Source organism: Tamandua tetradactyla, chromosome 6, assembly GCF_023851605.1.
Source record: "Tamandua tetradactyla isolate mTamTet1 chromosome 6, mTamTet1.pri, whole genome shotgun sequence".
In the NCBI taxonomy this organism is placed as follows: domain Eukaryota; kingdom Metazoa; phylum Chordata; class Mammalia; order Pilosa; family Myrmecophagidae; genus Tamandua; species Tamandua tetradactyla.
Genome location: NC_135332.1, coordinates 60867829 through 60882038, shown reverse-complemented (window position 1 = coordinate 60882038; position 14210 = coordinate 60867829). Strand labels below are relative to the sequence as shown.

Sequence of the window (14210 nt, the reverse complement as noted above, 5' to 3'; positions counted from 1 at the left end):
ATAGTGGCCTACAATTTGCTTTCTTTGTAACATCCTTCCCTGTTTTGGGTATTAGAGTAACGCTAGCTTCATAGACTAAGTTGGGAAGTAGTCCCTCTTCTTTAATTTTCTGGAAGAGTTTGTGTAGAATTGCAATTATTTATTCTTTAAATCTTAGTAGAATACATCAGTTAAACCATCCGAACCGGGAACTTTCTTCGTGGGGATGGTTTTAACTATACATTCGATTTATTTAATAAATTTAGGGCTATTTGGGTCATCTATTCTGTCTTGAGTGAACTTTGATAGTTTATAGCTTTCATGAAAGGCCTTTCCCATATCATCTAAATTGTCAAATTTAATGTATACAGTTGTTCATGACATTCCATTATTATTATTCTTTTCTTTTCTATAGGACCTGTGGTGATTTTGCCTCTCATTCCTGATATTGGTAACTTGTGTCTTCTCTCCTTTTTTTCCTACTCAGTTTGCATAGAGACTTATCAATTTTATTGGTCTTCTCAAAGAAATGGATTTTTTTTTTTCCTTCAGGAGCATGTTTATTGTGTTTGAGATGATACATCAGGTTCTCTCTGAGCTACAAAGGGTAAAAGGAAATCCTTTCATTACAAACTGACAAAGGTAAAAGGTAAAACATTTTTCACAACAGTATGTATCACATGCTCAGAAGTAGATCTGGGTTTAATACAGATGACATAATTCCTAGTCACCTACGGCTACTTTTATAACTTCATGCAGATAATGAATTAGGCTAAAATGTATTATAATATTTGGTAGACTTCAGGACCAGTATTCTTAGTACATCACAAAATACATTTTGATATCCCAAAGAAGCAAGACTTGCAAGTAGATGTTTTAAACATAACTAATCTAAAACTACAAAGTTCTACCCTTGATAGCATTTAGCTTTTTGGGGAGTCTTCCAGTCTCCAAAGGATACAATCAGCAGAGAGTAGAATCAATATAACCTATACACAGAGATCTGTATTGTAAAGGCTATAAAGATTTGCAGCACAGTGAGAAGATGCTTTCTGCTCCTTCACACTGTGTAGAAATTATGTGAACTATGCTGCGTATTTCTTGGCCCACACTGCCTGGCTATCCTGTCGTGTTCTGCTCTGCTGGTGAAATACTGAGTGGCTGTGCTTCCAACCAGGGGATCCGGAGGGTTGCAGTCTGTTGAAAGGGAACCAATAGACAACAAAACCTTTGAGATAGTCAAAGCGGGACTCCAGTTGTCTTTAAGAATGTCCAGACAGATGACTCCCTGACTGTGGCCGTGATAGATTCAGGTGCAAAAGGTAACCTTTGGTGGCTTAAATGGATAATCTGATGAAAATGTGATATCCAGAAAAAACACACCACCTTCGTATACAGAGCCTGGTGGACCAAGGATAGTCGCTCTCCATTCGTAAATGTTATCTCCTTTAGGCCCAGCGCTGCAGTAGGGAGGAGGATCGGGGGTTATCCCAGCTAGCTCCTCCTGAATTCTCTGAGCACTAGTGGGTAACTAAGCAGTGGTTTTGCTAGAGAGTTTGGTGTTTTTCTTTGCTGAGTAGCAGAAGGTTTTCTTTTTTCATGTTCTTCAGGCTCTGCAGCGGCTGGACCTCGCTGGTCCGCATCTGAACCACCTCTGCTGGGGCTGGGACTCTCATCATCGGACCTTTGCCTATCACTGGACATCTTCATGAACTTACTTCTTGGAAAGCTCGGCCACCCGCTCGCATGCTGCTGCAGTGTGGGGGAGGGAGAGAGGAAAAAACCCTTCCTTAAGGAAATGGAGGCAGCTGAGGGGGTAAGAAATGGATTTTGATGACAACGATTTTCTCTGTTTTTCTGTTTTCTTTTTTATTGATTTTTCTAATTTCTTAAGGCAGAAGCTGAAGTCATTGATTAGGGATGTGCCTACCTTTATCCTTTTAAATATATGCCTTAGAGTTCTATAAATTTCCCCCAAATTTGTGTTTCAATTTCATTCGGTTCAAAGTATTTTCTAATTTCTCTTTTGATTTCTCATTTGATGCATGTTTTATTTAAAAGTGTGTTATTTCATTTCCAAATATTGGACTCTTTCAGAGACCTTTCCCTTATTGATTTCTGATTTAATTCTAATTTTATCAGAGAATGTTTTCAGTGTGACTTGAATTCTTATAAATTTATCGTGAATGGTTTTACAGCCTGTATGTGCCACGTGCACTTGAAAAGAAGGTATATTCTGCTGTTAGTGGATAGAATGTTCTATAGATATCAGTTAGGCCATTCTGGTTGATAGTGTTCAAATCTGCTCTTACTGACTTTCTCTCTACTTATTCTATCAATTATTGAGAAAGGGTTATTAAAATATCCCCTTATAATATGGATTTGCCTATTTCTTCTCAAAGATTTGTCAGTTTTTACTTCATTTATATTGAACTCTGTTATTATATGCATAAACATTTATAGTTTGTATATCCTCTTGCTAAATAGACATCTTAATCATTATGAAATGATCTTCTTTATCCCTTGTAATATTCTTTGCTCTAAATCTACTTTATATGTTATTCATATAGCCACTCTAACATTAGTTTGATCACTCCTATCTCGGCAAATCTCTTTCATCCTTTTACCTTTAACCTAGTTGTATGTTTCCTGTATATAGCATATAGTTGGGCATTGCGTTTTTATTCAGTATGACAATCTTTGCCCTCTAGTTGACCATCCCCATGCTACTGCTGGAAACTCTCTCAAGGCAGTAAACTGAGATAATTTAAGGATTCATCTCTTAGAGATCACTGACTTTTGTTGCCTTTTTCATTTTGTGTTTCTTTTTATTGCCAGTATCTTTTAAAATATTTTATATATTTTATCTGCAGTTTGTATTTTTCGGGTGGAAAGAATAATACAGTTTTCCCAGTTTGGCCTGAAGCAGAAGCCAAATGCATATTTTTACATAGTGGAGATCACACTGAATTTTGAAATTTTGTTTTTCTAGTCAATGTTATATCGTAAGCTTTTCCATGTGGCAAAGGTCATTCCTATCTATTTGTAGTGCGTTCTTACTTAATATTATGATGTGTAAATATATTTCTTTTACCAAGCATTCTCTAAGATTGAACTTTTCTGGTTATAATTTTCCCAAGTATAAATAGCACTGTGGTTGATAGTTTTGTGCACAAATCTTCATTCACCTTTCTCAGTGATTCTTTAGGACAGATTTGAAGTCTTCAGGCCAAAAACATGGGCTTTTGAGTCTGGAAGATCAGGATTCAAATTCTAACTCTGCCATTTCCCAGCAGTGTGACCTTGGATAAGACTCTCTGCACATTTCAGTTTCCTTGTCTTATCATTCGGGTGCACATCAGGCATTAAGGGTGATGACCCTGAAAAGCAGTTCCATTGCTCCATTAACCCCCAGCATGGCTCCACTGGAAGCAAACACAGGCAGCGCCCAGAGTCAATGAAGGACGTTCTGGCTGTGGGACAAGTTTTTCCTGGCCAGAATCAATGTCACATCAAGTGCTCCAATTCCAATGCCCTCTTTCCAGACTTTTTATCTCTTAGGCCAGCTTTGGCCAGCCGTCAGAAGAGTGGCAGGAGGATGCCGTGGTCTGAGGACACTGTTCTAGTAGAGTTCACCAGTGCCTGCAGAGTTGTGCCTGCAGCACAACTGTGCCTGCAGCAGTTGTGAAGAATGGAGCTTGGAATGCACCTCCTTGAGAATCTGTCAGAATCTTCAGTGGGCGTCGGTACGTGGGTGTACACACATATAAATATGCATACCGGCAGCAGAGAGTAGCTCGCTGAGGACCTGGAGGATGGTCAGGATCGGCTCACTGTCAGAGGAGCTGATTTTGAAGCTAGACATCAGCAAGGTGATTCTATCTCTCTAAATTCTGTAACTTTCTAATGCTGGCTACAGTCCTTCCGGTTCACTGGCTTATATCCTCACCTCACATCACATGGTAATGTCTTCTTTCTCTTCCCAATTCTGATGACTTCCAGCTTATGGCTCCTTCCTGTGGTTTTCCCTTAACTTGTCCTTATTATTTTACTCATCTGTCCATAGCTTGGATAAAGGGAGTATCAGCCACAAGGTTTTCATGATCATATAGTCACACTGTAAATTATACAATTGTCTTCAAGAATCAGGGCTACTGGAATACAGTTCAACATTCAAGAACTTCTCTCTAACCACTCCAATACACCATAAACTAAAAAGGGATATCTATATACTACATATGAATAACCTCCAGGATAACCTCTTGACTGTTTGCTGTCTCACAGACAGTGGAACTTTAATTTTGTCTAATTTCTCGCTTCTGCCTTTAGTCAAGAAGGCTTTCTCAATTCCCTGATGCTGGGTCCCGGCTCATCCCTAGGAGTTATGTCCCACATTGCCAGGGAGATTTACACCCTTGGGAGTCATGTCTCACTTAGTGGTGAGGGCAGTGAGTTCACCTGCTGAGTTAGTTTAGAGAGAGAGGCCACATCTGAGCAACAAAAGAGGTTCTCTAAGGATGACTTTTAGGCATGATTTAAGTAGGCTTAGCTTCTACTTTGCAGGAATAAGTTTCATAGGGGCAAGCCCCAAGATCAAGGGCTTGACCTATTAAATTGGTTGTCCCCACTGCTTGCGAGAATTCCCAGGTAGGGAGTTTAATATTTCCTCCTTTCTCCTCAGTCACTCCAGGGGGCTTTACAAATACTTTTTTATTCTCTGCCCAAATTACTCTGGGATATATTGGGACATCACACTGATCTGTATAAACCAACAAGGTCTCACTCTCTATTCAAGATTCTATGTAATTATGGTGTTCGAATAAACTGACCATACAAGTTAAATTAGATTTTGCGCTACCCAACATATAAGTTTTGCACCAAATAAACATCTCTGCCTTTGTCTTCTCCAAGTTTGTATATTACAGTTAGTCCATATGAGTGAGGGATGATAATATTTGGCTTTTTGTTTCTGACATTTCATTCAACATACTGTCTTCAAGGTTCATTCACCTAGTTGCATGCTCACAACTTCATTTTTTCTTGCCGTGGCTCAGTAGTCCATTGTATGCATACACCACGGTTTCCCCTTCCATTCCTCAGTCACGGTACCCTTAGGCCACCTCCATTCATTGTGAATCATGAAAACTGTCATCATAAACACCAGTGTGCAAATGTCCATTCATGTCTCCACTCTCAGTTCCTATATGGTTTTTTTTTTCTTTTAAAAATTGCACAATGTATTAGATGTGAAGAATTCCTTCTATGGAATTCTTTTTTCTTTTTTTGACTTTTTTTTTTTGTGAAATATAACATATATACAAAAAAGAAGTAAGTTTTAACAAATAGTTATGGGACTGATTTTAAAGTTTGGTATCGGTTACAGTTCCACAAGTTTTCATTGTTTCTTCTAGCTGCTCCAAGACACTGGAGGACAACAGAAATATCAATATAATGATTCAGCAGGCATATTCATTTGTTAAATCCTATCTTCTCTGTTATACTTCTACTTCTCTTTAAATAACATATATAAAAGCAACAAATTTCAAAGCACATTGCTACAGTTAGTTGTAGAACAGATTTCAAAGTTTGGTATGGGTTACAATTCTACAATTTTAAGTTTTTATTTCTAGCTGCTCTAAGGTACTGGAGGCTAAGTTAAATATCAGTATAATGATTCAGCAATCAGACTCGTTTGTTAAACCCGACCCTATGTGTTTTTAAAAATATTTATTCTAGTAAGATATGACCTAAAATTTCCCCTTTTAACCACATTCACATATATAATTTAGTGCTGATAATTACGTTCACAGTGTTATGCTACCATCACCGCCATCCATTATCAAACTTTTATAATCAACCCAAACAGAAACTTTGTATAATTTAAGCATTAATTCCCCATTCCCTACCCCAACTCCAGCCCATCATAACCTATATGCTAGAGTCTGACTCTCTCAGTTTGCTTATCCTAATTATTTCATGTAAGTGAGGTCATATAATATTTGTTCTTTTGTGTCTGGCTTATTTCACCCAACATCATGTCTTCCAGGTCCATCCATGTTGTTGCATGTATCAGGATTTCATTATTTTTACAGCTGAATAATATTCCATTATTTATTATTCATATATGTATTTATACACTACATTTAATTTGCCCGCTAAAAGATTTTTAGTTTAAATGAAGTCCGGTTTATCTATTTCTCTTTTGTTGCTGGTGCCAATCCAAGGTCATGAAGAATTTATCTTATGTTATCTTTTTTAAGATTTTTCAGTTTTAGCTTTTATATTTAGCTTTTATATTTAGGATGTTGATCATTTTTAGTTAATTTTTGTAAATGTTATGAGTTGAGAACAATGATATACTTTGTACTTCAACTGTCAAACATTAATTTAGAAAACTCAAGATGAATAGGCAAATCTATTGTAGGTCCACTGATGGCAAAGTCTCTTAATTTTCTTTTAACTGAGAATGTCATTATTTCTCCTTTACTACTGGAGGATAACATAACCAGATATGAAATTTGGGGTAACAGTTCTTTTGGGGCTGACAGTTCTTTTCTTGTAGCACTTGAAAAATGTTGTGCCATTTCCTTCTGGCTTCCATGGTTGCTGATGAGAAATCCATTGTTTTTCTAATTATTTTTCCCCTTGTGTGCTGATTTGAAAGGATGTATGTACCCTAGAAAAGCCATGTTTTAATCCTAATTCCATTTTGTAAAGGCAGCCGTTTATTCTAATTCCTATTCATACTGTATGCTTGAAACTGCAATTAGATCATCTCCCTGGAGATGTGACTTAATCAAGAGTGGTTGTTAAACTGGAGGAGGTGACGACATGTCTGCACCCATTTGATTGGGTCTTGATTGGTTTACTGGAGTCCTATAAAAGAGGAAATATTTTGGAGGCAGAGCGATTCAGAGAAAGCAGAGCAGAATGACATAGCCATGAGAAGCAGAGTCCATCAGCCAGTGACCTTTGGAGATGAAGAAGGAAAATGCCTCCTGGGGAGCTTCGTGAAAGGAAGCCAGGAGAGAAAGCTAGCAGAAGACACCATGTTCACCACATGCCTTTCCAGATGAGAGAGAAACCCTGACCATGTTCACCATGTACCTTTCCAGATGAGAGAGAAACTCTGACTGTATTTGCCATGTGTCCTTCCACTTGAAAGAGAAACCCTGAACTTCATTGGCCTTCTTGAACCAAGCTATCTTTCCCTGGATGCCTTAGATTGGACATTTCTATAGACTTGTTTTAATTGGGACTTTCTTGGCCTTAGAACTGTAAACTAGCAACTTATTAAATTCCCCTTGTTAAAAGTCATTTCGTTTCTGGTATGTTGCATTCCAGCAGCTAGCAAACTAGAACAGTATGTATGAATTTTTTTCCTGTTTTCTTTTTATTTCTTTTTCTGAATAGATGCAAATATTTGAAGAAATGATCATGACGATGAACAGCTAGCAAACTAGAACAGATTTTGGTACCAGGAGAGTGGGGTGCTGCTGCGGTTTGCAAATGCCAAACATGTTGGAACAGCTTAAGATTCTGGAAGAGTTGTGAGAAGGTTGATAGAGAAGGCCTAGAATGCTTTGAAGAGACCGTTGGTAGAAATATGGACTCTAAAGACACTTCTGATAAAGCCTTAGACAGAAATGAGGCACGTGTTATTATAGACTGGAAGGAAAGCGAGCCTTGTTTTAAAATTGCAGATCATCTGGCAAAATTGAGTGATGGCTTTGGCTGGAAAGCAGATTTTAAAAGCCATGAACTTGGATATTTAGCAGAAGAGATTTCCAAATTAAATGTGGAAAGTGCAGCCTGGCTTCTCCTCACAGCTTATAGTGAAATGTGACAGGAGAGAGATAAGCTGAGAACTGAACTCTTGTGTACAAAGAAAGCAGAAATTGATGTTCTGGAAAATTCTGGGCATCCAGGAGGGGACACCCCACAGAATGGTGCCCCATGTAGGATTTGGCCAAATGTGAAACCATTCAGCTATTTCAGAGAAAGCCAGGATTGGACATGGAGTTATCCAGGAAGGATTTGTGGAAACTCCTTATGTCTGATGGGCATATGTCTGATGGGCATGATCCAAAGCTACTGCATAGAAAACCAATGAGAGTGCTGTGGGACCCGTATAAATGAGCCGCTGCCGGTCTGGACTGGGGGATCCAGAGAAGGGACACATTGGAGGAAAAATAATTTCAGAGGCAAAGCCTTAGAGGCTGAGGTCTGAAGTCAAGAAGCCTTGGGCCAGGAGAGCAGACCCACCCAAGCCTGTGGACAGAGTGAGTTTGCCCCAAAGGCAGAGAATGGGCCTTCCACCTCGTGGCAGTGGAAGAGTCATGCTGCCTCAGGCCTTGGAGAGGGTGAGGCACATTCCTTGGGGCTTGGGGAGAGCCTGGCTGCCACCCCATGGAGGGGTTGAGCGTGTGCCCTGGAGATGGCAGAGATCCTGGATGCAGCCCCAATCCTTGGAAAGGGTAGAGCCAAAAAAAAGGTGGTCTCCCACTGTCCCCCAAGGTTGCCTTTGAAGAGAGGCAGGACTCTGCATAAGCCCTTGGAAAGAGTGGATTGCCGCTTTCTAAAGCCCCGAAGATAAATGAGTCTCTGACTTTGAAATCTAATGGGCTTTTCCTGTGGGTTTTTGAAACTGTATGTTTCCAGTGACCCCTGTGTTCTTTCCTCCCCATGAAAATGCATATATGTATCCCATGACTATTCCTCCTTTGTATGTTGGCAGCAAATAACTTGTTATAAGTTTTCAAAGGTCCAGAGACAGAAGAGAATTTGCCTGAGCACAGAACATGCTTGTACCTAACTTTGATGAGACTTTGTACTGTTTTTAACCTGTATTGCATTTGATTGTTACTGAAATGCTTCAAAGTTTTCTGATATTGTAATGGAATTAATGTATTTTGTGTATGGGAAAAACATGTCTTTTTTAGGGTCCAGAGGATGGAATGTGCTGGTTTTAAATGATGTATGTACCCTAGCAAAGCCATGTTTTAATCCTAATCCCATTTTGTAAAGGCAGCCGCTTCTTCTAATCCCTATTCAGCATTGTAAATTTGAAACTGTAATTAGATCATCTCCCTGGAGATGAGATTTAATCAAGAGTGATTGTTAAACTGGATTAGCTGGAGGCATGTCTCCATCCATTTGGGTGGGTTTTGATTAGTTTCTGAAGTCCTGTAAAAGAGGAAACATTTTGGAGAACGAGAGAGATTCAGAGAGAGCGGAGAAGAACGACATAGCCACGAGAAGCGGAGTCCACCAGCCAGTGCTTTGGAGATGAAGAAGGAAAATGCCTCCAGGTGAGCTTCATGAAACAGGAAGCCGGGAGAAGAAGCTAGCAGATGATGCCCTGCTCACCATGTGCCCTTCCAGGTGAGAGAGGAACCCTGACTGTGTTCACCATGTGCCTTCTCACTTGAGAGAGAAACCCTGAACTTCATCAGCCTTCTTTAACCAAGGTATCTTTCCCTGGATGCCTTAGATTGGACATTTCTACAGACTTGTTTTAATTGGGACATTTTCTCAGCCTTAGAGCTGTAAACTAGCAACTTATTAAATTCCCCTTGTTAAAAGCCATTCTGTTTCTGGTATATTGCATTTCAGCAGCTAGCAAACTAGAACACCCTGTGAGTACAGTGTTGTTTTTCTCTTACTGCTTGCAATCTTTTTTCTTTATCTTTAGTTTTCAGGAATTTGATTATGACATGTCTTGGCATAGATTTCCTTGGGTTTGTCCTGTTTGGGTTTACTCAGCATTTTGACTCTGTAAGTACAGGTCTTTTGCCAATTTGGAAAATTTCAGTCATTCTTTCTTCAAATATTTTTTCAGGCCCACCCTCTTTATTTTCTCCAAAAGAAACTTAGTGACATGAATGCCTGTGAGGTGTTGTTCATGTTATTTTTCAGTCTGCTTTCTCTCTGTTGTTCAGACTGGGTATTTCTGTGGTTCTGCTTTTAGTCTACTAATTGTTTCCTCTGCTGCCTCCATTCTACTGTTAAGCCTGTCCACTAAGCTTTTTATTTTGGTTGTTATGATTTCTAGTTCTAAACTTCAGTTTGATTCTTTCATGTCTTCTGTTTCTTTGCTGAGAGTTTCTCTGTTTTTATTTGTTTCAAGTGTGTTCATAATTGTATAATGAAATATTTTTATGATGCCTGCATTAAAATCGTTGCTAGATAATTCCAATGGCTGTGTCATCTTGGTGTTGGTGTCTGTCGATTGTCTTTTCTCAATCAAGTTGAGATTCTCTTGGCTCTTGGTGTGATAGAGTGATTTTTTTTATTGTATTCTGGAAATTTGGGGTACTATGTTGTGAGATTCTGAGTCTATTTAAATCTTCTGTTTAGTTGCCATTTTTTTTCCAACTTTTTAAATTGTATAATATAACATATATACAAAGCAAAGAAAGAAAAAAGCTGTAGTTTTCAAAGTAGTTACAGGACAGATCCCAGAGTTTGCCATGGGCTACCATACCATCATCTCAGATTTTTCCTTCTAGTTATTTGCTCCAGAATATAGGAAACTAGAAGGAATAAATATTTTTTATCATCACAATCGACTTTTTCTTTCTTTTTTTGTGAAAAATAACATATGTACAAAAAAGCAATAAATTTCAAAGCACAGCACAACAATTAGTTGTAGAACAGATTTCAGAGTTACAATTTTAGGTTTTTACTTCTAGCTACTCTAAGATACCAGAGACTAAAAGAAATGTCAATATAATGATTCAGCACTCGTTCTCGTTTGTTAAACCCGACCTTTTCTGTATAACTCCACCATCACCTTTGCTCTTTCTCCCACTCTTAGGGTATTTGGGCTATGGCCATGTTGGAAGGGGCTGTCAATAATGTGGAGTAGGGAGTTGGAACTATCTGATGTTCTGGAGAGACTGGGCCCTCTAGGTTTCAGGACTTATCTGGTCCATGGACCCATCTGGAGGTTGTAGATTTCTGGAAAGTTACTCTAGTGCATGAAACCTTTGTAGAATCTTATATATTGCCCTAGGTGTTCTTTAGGACTGACTGGAATGGTCCTGGTTGGGGTTTGGCAAGTTATGGTAGGTAGCAATGTCTAACTAGAGCCTGTGTAAGAGTGACCTCCAGAGTAGGCTCTTGACTCTGTTTGAACTTTCCAAGCACTGATACTTTATTAGTTACACCCCTTTGGTCAGGCTGGCATTGTTGATGCCATGGTGCCAGGGCCAGATTCATCCCTGGGAGTCATCTCCCCCATAGTAGGCCTTCTTTGACACCACCCTTGTGGGGAAAGGGAACATGGTCTAATTCCTGCCAGGAGGGGCTGAAAGTCCAGGTTTCCCTCCCACCCTTCAATTACATCCTGCAGGAAGGATCACCTCATTTCTTCCAGGTCGGGGTGGAAGTCCAGGTTTTTCTGACACTGGCCTGGCTTGGATGGAGAGGAGCAACTTGGAAGTGCTCCCCACATGGCCTCTGTTGGCATGGGTGAGGGGAGGCCTTGTTACCATTGTGTAGTAGTGAAAATTCCAACTTCCCACTCAGCTTCCTCTGGCTCTAGTGGGGAAGGAGAGAGGCATCTTGTTACACTGGGTGCTGATCAAAGTCCCAGATTCCTACATGGTCTTCTCTGATGTCCTCCTAGCAGGGGAGTGCAACAGCTAGGCTAAGGGTGGAAGTCTAGTCTCCCCACTCAGCCTCTGCTGATGGGAGTGAGGACAGGGCTGTGTTTTTTTCCTGTGGTTAACTGGAATAGGGCGATTATTGTCTAAAATTTTTCTGTCTGCTAGGTTGCCCCATTCCTGGTCCTTTGACCAGAGAGCGCTTTCTTGGAACTGCTTTTGGTAGAGCGCATTGGTGCTTCTGGGTTGCCATCTTCTTCAGCATTGAGTCCTGGATAAATGAGACAAAAAGGAAACCCAGGGAACTCACTGCCATGTCATTCCTTGGGTTCCCAAAGTCCCCAGCTGTCTTCTTCTCTCCACCTTTTAGAGTCTTCTTATATTTTCTTTATATATAATGTCTAGGAGTTTTAGCTGTACTTAGTGGGAGGAATAGGGGAACTGCATCGACTCCACCTTCAGTTCATTCCTTTTTTTTGCTGAGTAATATTACATTGTATAGAAATTCCTCAATTTGTTTATCCATTTACCTATTTGTGAACATTTGGATTGTTTCCAGTTTTGGGCTTTGTGAATAATACTGCTTTGAACATGATTTAATGCTGCTATGAATACATATCATCAAGTCTTTGTGTGGAAATATGCTTTCATTTCTCCTGCATAAACACCTAGGTGATGAGTTGTTGAGTTATAGGTAATTATATGTTTAACTTTATGAGAAAGTATCAAACTGTCTTCCAAAGAAGTTGAACCATTTTACTTTCCTACCAGCAACATTCCAGTTGCACTTGTGAACATTTGTTATTGACAGTCTTTTAAGTTTCAGTCATTCTAGTTTAATTTGCATTTCCCTGGTGACTAATGATTTTGAACTTCTTTTCATGTAGTTATTTGCCATTCATATGACTTCTTTGGTTAAATGTGTTTGGCCTATTTTTTTTAATTGGGTTGTTTGTGTTCTTATAGAGCTGAAGAATTCTCTATATATTCTGATATAATAATTTATAAATATTTTATCCCAGATTGTGGCTTAGCCTTCTCATTGTTTTAATAGCATCTTTTATGAGCACAATTTTTAAAGTTTGATTTATCAATTTTTTCTTTCATAGTTTGTGTCTTTGTGTCCTGTCTAAGAAAACTTCACCTAAGCCAAAGTCATAAAAATTTTATCCCACTTTTTTTTGTCTAGAAGTTTTATAATTTTAGATCTCATTTAGGTTTATCATCTATTTTGAGTTATTTTTGTACTTACTGTGAGGTAAGGGTTGCAATCCATTCTTACTCATATGAATATCTTATTGTTCAGCACAGTTTGTTGAGAAGACTAATCTTTTGTTGAAAAGACTATCCTTTAGTACCTTGGCACCTTTGTTGAAAATCAGTTGACTTATATATGTGTGGGTCTATCTGTAGACTCTACTTCATTGATCTGTATGTCTATGTTTATGCCAATACCATACCACTAATATTATATATTACTATTTTAAAAATTATTATATATTAGTCTATAACAATAAAGTAAACTAGTTTTACAGGTAGCTGTTTCTATATTAAGTCTTCTATGGTAAGTTTTGAAAACCAGATAATATAAGTCCTCCAACTTCGTTCTTATTTTTCTGGATTACTTTGGCTATTCTAGATCCTTTGCTTTTTTTTTTTTTTTTTAAAGGAAAGACAGAGAGAAGGAAGGAAGGATAGAAGGAAGGAAGGAAGGAAGAAAGGGAAACATCTTTAAACATTTTCTTGTTTTATTGTATTCTGTTTCTCCGTTTTTGTTACATGGGCTGGGGCCGGGAATCGAACCGAGGTCCTCCGGCATAGCAGGCAAGCACTTTGCCCGCTGAGCCACCGCGGCCCGCCCCTAGATCCTTTGCTTTTGTATTTAAATTTGAGACTCAGCTTGTCCATTTCCACAAAATAGCCACCTGGAATTTTGACAGCTGGGATTTGGATCATGTTATCTATAGATCAATTTAGGGAGAGGTGACATCTTAACCATTGTGAGTCTTTTGATCCATGAATATGGTATACTTCTCCATGCATTTAAGTGTTCTTAATGCTTCTCGCAATGATAAAACCACATGAATTCTAATTGAGACCTAGGAGCAGAGCTATCGGAAGAGTCAGGTAAGTCTTCATGGGAGTTGCTGGTTGGACTGATTCTTTCAAAATGAACAGAATTAACTGGGTGTATAAGGAAAAAGGACTATCTTAGGTAGAGAGAACTTTTAGGTACAAAGGTAGAGAAGAGAAGTCTGACAGTTGTGGTAAACAGTAAGTAAGTAGTCTCTGGGGTTGGAGTGTAGAGTTTGGGAAAGAAGACAATATGATGTGCAATTGTAAAGGTAGCCAGGAGCCAGGTTGGGACTCCTATTTATAGTGAAAGCCATAAAAGAAAATGCAAACCTTGTGTTGACTCTGATCACTGAATGTCGGGAGGAGATGGTATAAGTGAAGACAATGAGGTTTTTTCCCCGACCTGAGCAGGACTTTACACATATGTTCATCAATAAGCAGTGGCAGAACTAAATACCCAGAGGAGTCAGGAACAGTACAAGAGCTAAATACAAGACAGAAGAGATAAAGTCCTTAGTAAAGGTATGAATGGTGGCACTTTGTGAG

At 39.0% G+C, this 14210-nt stretch overlaps 2 pseudogenes across 1 annotated transcript in view; one reads left to right on the top strand and one right to left on the bottom strand.

The window, feature by feature from the left end:
• The window catches only part of LOC143688112 (adapter SH3BGRL pseudogene), a 47004-nt pseudogene extending 33555 nt beyond the window's left edge, over positions 1 to 13449 (top strand). The window contains exon 3 of the transcript XR_013177831.1: positions 13258 to 13449. The product of XR_013177831.1 is annotated as an adapter SH3BGRL pseudogene, transcript variant X6 (transcript). The remainder of the gene's footprint in view (positions 1 to 13257) is intronic.
• On the bottom strand, positions 1002 to 1701 carry LOC143688114 (ubiquitin-conjugating enzyme E2 E3 pseudogene; annotated as a pseudogene).
• Positions 13450 to 14210: the final 761 nt, after the last annotated feature.